The sequence below is a fragment of the Takifugu flavidus genome, unplaced genomic scaffold (assembly GCF_003711565.1).
Source record: "Takifugu flavidus isolate HTHZ2018 unplaced genomic scaffold, ASM371156v2 ctg1046, whole genome shotgun sequence".
NCBI classification, from domain to species: Eukaryota; Metazoa; Chordata; class Actinopteri; order Tetraodontiformes; family Tetraodontidae; genus Takifugu; species Takifugu flavidus.
In genome coordinates, this window is record NW_026621811.1 from 1 (window position 1) to 4,882 (window position 4,882).

Sequence of the window (4,882 nt, forward strand, 5' to 3'; positions counted from 1 at the left end):
TGCTGCCGAATAATGTTCCCTAAGGGAAGCATGTACAATGTGAAGAGGATTGGTCCGAGTACAGAACCTTGAGGAACTCCATGGCTAACCCTACTGTATGAGGAGGGAACGCCATGGACATGGGCAAACTGGTATCTATCAGATAAGTATGATCTAAACCAGTCTAGTGCTGTCCCTTTAATCCCAATCACATGTTCCAGTCTCTGTAACAGGATGCTGTGATCAACTGTATCAAAAGCAGCACTGAGGTCCAGCAGAACCAGCATAGAGACCAGTCCATGATCGGAAGCTATGAGAAGATCATTAGTGACTTTAAGAAGTGCTGTTTCTGTGCTGTGGTGAGCTCTAAAGCCTGACTGAAACATCTCAAACAGGCTGTTCCTCTGCAGGTGCTCCAGTAACTGAGTCACCACCACCTTCTCTAGAACTTTAGAGATAAAAGGAAGGTTGGATATTGGCCTATAATTTGCCAAGACATCAGGATCCAGTGATGGTTTTTTAAGCAACGGCTTAATCACTGCCACCTTGTAGGACCGGGGTACATAACCTGACACTAAAGAACCATTGATCTGGTCCAGGATAGAACTGCCTATCAGTGGTAAGACATCCTTCAACAGGTGTTTGGGATGGGATCTAAAAGACACGTGTGGTCTTGGATTTCTGAATTAGCGATGACGCCTCAGAAAAATATATAGGGCTGAAGGAGCTTAAGGGCTCGTTGGAGACCCTGTATGTTCCCACAGTCGGCACATCTGGTGATGGTCCAGTTGTAGGGATGGCCTGGTTAGCTTTCTCTCTGATAGCTAGAACTTTATCAGTGAAGAAGCTCATGAAGTCTTCACCACTAAGGGAAGAAGGGATACGTGGATCTAAAACACTGTGACTCTTGGTTAATTTGGCCACAGTGCTGAAAGAAACCTGGGGTTGTTCTTATTTCCTCAATCAAAGAAGAAAAATAAGCTGTTCTAGCCTTGCGAAGGGCCTTTTTGTAAACTAATAGACAGTCTTTCCAGGCTACATGGTAGCTGTCTATCTTACAAGAATGCCACTTCCTTTCTGCTTGAGGGTCCTGATATGTGAATTATACCAGGGGGCACACCTCCTCTGATTTACTATTTTCTTTTTCAGGGGGGCAACAGAATCAAGCGTGATTCTCAGTGAGGTTGCTGCACCTTCAGCAATAGAGTCAACCTCAGCAGGGCTAAGATTATAATGATTGATCCCTGGGGAAACACACGGTGGTCCTGGGATCAGCACAGGGATCACTTCCTTAAACTTAGCTACAGCATTATCTGAAAGACATCTGCTATAGTAAGACTTTGTTCTGAGCATAGAAGAATCCTTAATCATAAATGTAAAAGTGATCAAAGAGTGGTCTGACAGGAGTGGGTTCTGAGGGAACACTGACACATGTTCTACCTCAACACCATAAGTCAGGACTAGATCTAGGGCAGGGGTCGGCAACCTTTTTTATCAAAGAGCCACTTTGCCCACCCCCTCCCAAAAAAATGTCTGGAGCCGCAAAAAATTACAGAGTTTATAAACTTCTAAGTTTTAATCTTTATTTAAATTTTAACAGTTGAAACCAGTGAATACAACAAACAAGCCCACTTTAATATATATATGTATATATACATATGTTTAATAGTAGTAACCCATGCGTTCTCCCGTCCTCTTCGGGTTTGTTGGCAGCCAGCCAGTGATCAATGGACGCACCTTAAAATACAAAAAAAACTACATCAGTTCTGAGTATGAGGATTTTTTTGAAAAAATAGCTTATTAAATTATGTTCCTCTTACCTGTTTAGTGAGATTTCTGTGTCTGCATTTCCCTGCAGATCTTCCCTATGTCGGCGCTGTAAGATGTGACTTTCATCTTCACGCAGGACTGTAGAGTCTCGCTGGTAAGCGGGAGCGGTATTTGGACTTTATAATGTTCATGCTTGAGAAAACTTGCTCGCATAAGTAAGTTGAGCCAAAGATGGATAGGACTCCAAATGCACACCTTTTCATGTTGATATAGGTGTCGGGAATGGCATTCCATGTTGCAAAAATAAGTTTGTCGGGTTGGGGTAGTTTTTCCATATCACTCCATTTGTGCTCTTTAGCGAGAGTAGCCCTCTGACGGACGACTTCTTCAAGATCCGCTGACAGGGATTTAAACTTGTTAACCCACAAAACTTTATCCGCAATATCGGCCAGTTCAATTTCTAGATCAGGCTTACTTACTCCTGTGAATGCGGATGTGTTCAGCAGGGATGGGTCGCTGTTCAGTGGTGCGACAGGGAAGAGAGAGTCTGTTTCTCCTTTCTGAACTCACTGAACCTTTTTTCAAATGCAGCTTGCATTGCAGTAATGGCACGGTGGAAATAATCACAATTTATGTGATTGTTTGCTTCTTTGAACTCTCTTAGGGAGGGGAAGTGAGAGAGCGTGCCATTTTGTACATCTCTGGCGAACACTGTCATCTTGCACTCACATGCCAAAATCTCCTCCAGCATGTGCAGTGCCGTGCTTCCCTGTCTTTGGAGATTTTTATTCAGCATGTTCAAGTAACTTGTCATGTCCACCATGAAGTAAAACTTTTCCAGCCAAGATGGGTCTTCCAGTTCAGGATACCCAAGGCCTTTATTTCCCAAGAAGGTTTTTACGTGCTCCAGACAGGCAGCGAAGCGTTTCAGCACCTCCCCCCTGGACAGCCCACCGGACTCTGTTGTGCAGCAGGAGATCTGAATACGTGTTTTCGACTTCTTCTAACAACGAACAAAACTGTCGGTGGCTTAACCCATTCGCAATTATTTTGTTCACTATCTTAATAACAAGGTTCATTACTTCCACACATTCAGGGGGAAATGTTTGTGCGCAAAGTGCTTCTTGGTGGATAATGCAGTGAAACGTCATCAGATCTCGGCCCAGTGACTTTTGAAGTAAATTCACAAAGCCCTTCTGTGCTCCTCTCATACTTGGCGCCCCGTCAGTAGATACCGACACTAGGTGAGTGGTGTTTATCCCTTTATCTTTTAGACAACTCACAACAGCATCACAAATGTCCTGCCCCCGAGTTTGGCCCTTAAGCGGTATGAGTTCAATCAGTTCTTCCTGCGGCCCATTAGCATTGGCGTACCTGCATAACAGTGCTATCTGCTCAATATCGTTTACATCACTTGACTCATCACAGGCAATTGAAAATGCTTGAGCTGAATTAATATCATCAATTTGCTTACTACTGATATTTGCTGCCATTTTAATGGTCCTGTCCTTAACAGTCTTTGCAGAGAGAGGCATGTCTTTAATTTTCTGAACAATTTCATTTTTGTTTTTAAAATCGGAGAATAGATGCTCTGATATTTGAATAAACGTTTCTTTTATGTATTCTCCGTCTGTGAACGGCTTACCCCTCTTCACGATCTCCTGAGCTGCCAAAAAACTAGCAGCTGTAGTTGACTGTGGAGAGCTGATCCATTTTTTGAAAGATAGTTTTCTCTCTTCAGCTTGTCGTTGCAATTCCGAAATTGCTCTCTGGCGCTCATCTTCGGTTGGGTATTTTTCAGCAAATGCTAAATGCTTGCTTTGAAAATGTCTTTCAACGTTACTTTTTTTGTTGTTTGATAGTTTCTCGCCACATATCAAGCACGCAGGTAAGCCAGCGTCATTGGCGGTGAATGCAAAAGCAGATGTCCACGCTGCATTAAACTCTCTATTTTCTTCCGAATTTTTTCTTTTTGGGCTCTTTTCATGCTTACAGTGGTAGGGGTTCCCGCCGTGGTACCACCAGCAAGTGAAGGCGACGGCTGCTGACGTTGATGTGACATATATTTAAAGTGACAAATTATAAAAAAAATAATTAAAAAACTTTATTTAGATGGTATCAGCTAAAACCCTAGGGGAATTGTGCAACAAAATGAACACATAATGACCATAAAAAAAAGAAAAAAAACATTCCATGTTTTTTTGTCATGGCCATCGGGAGCCACTATAAGGAGGCTGAAGAGCCGCATGCGGCTCCAGAGCCGCAGGTTGCCTACCCCTGATCTAGGGTGTGGTTAAAGCTGTGAGTTGGTTGGTTTATCTGCTGGAGGAAACCAACTGACTCAAGTAATGAAATGAAGCCATTTCTAAAGCTGTCGTTTATAACGTCCATATGGATGTTAAAGTCTCCAATGATAATGACTTTTTCCGTTCTAAGGACCAAGTCAGATAAGAAGTCAGAGAACTCAGACAGGAACTCTGAATGTGGCCCAGCAGGGGGCCGATATACAACTACAAACAGAAGTGGCTTTTCTGTCCTCCAGTTCAGATGAGTGATGCCAAGAGTCAGGCTTTCAAATGAACTGAAGCTATGTTTTGGTCTGGGATTAATTAATAACTTGGAGTGATAGATTGCTGCCACTCCCCCTCCTCGACCAGTAACACGTGGAATATGATAATTAAGATGGGTAGGAGGAGTAGATTCATTTAAGCTCACATACTCCTAAGATTAAGATTCACATTCCCACCACCCCAGTCACAGGAAGCAATTAAGAACAAGAATAATCTATCACAGATGTAACATTGAGAAACCAGAAACTGCATCATCCTAAATATTAAATTGATTTAAAAGTAAAAGAAATGGAGGAAAGAATCATGTAAATCAAAATATCACACATCTGAAGATGTCTTTTATTAGATTTCATTTTTTCCTTACAAAAAATAATGATAATTAATTATTGGTTTGGTAAAAAAATTCCTCAAGACAATACTGCCATAAACTTAGTAAATTACATCTTAAAATCAATCCAAAACAATAAAGGAGGTGACAGTTTAGTTCTGGTTGTAATTCTTAATTTATGTTGTTGAGGTTATGAGTATTTCAAATGATTGCTGCCAAACTGGAATTAATCTAT

General features: G+C 41.8%; 2 long non-coding RNA genes across 2 annotated transcripts; one reads left to right on the forward strand and one right to left on the reverse strand.

Annotated features, from left to right (window-relative positions):
- Positions 1-1,528: 1,528 nt before the first annotated feature.
- On the reverse strand, positions 1,529-2,466 carry LOC130519643 (uncharacterized). Its single transcript, XR_008948400.1, has 3 exons — positions 2,005-2,466; positions 1,800-1,900; positions 1,529-1,716 (listed from the first exon to the last, which is right to left on the reverse strand). It is a non-coding gene; the product is annotated as an uncharacterized LOC130519643 (long non-coding RNA).
- A 64-nt stretch (positions 2,467-2,530) lies between these two features.
- LOC130519642 (uncharacterized) lies at positions 2,531-3,711 on the forward strand. The gene is made up of 2 exons (XR_008948399.1): positions 2,531-2,993; positions 3,612-3,711. It is a non-coding gene; the product is annotated as an uncharacterized LOC130519642 (long non-coding RNA).
- Positions 3,712-4,882: the final 1,171 nt, after the last annotated feature.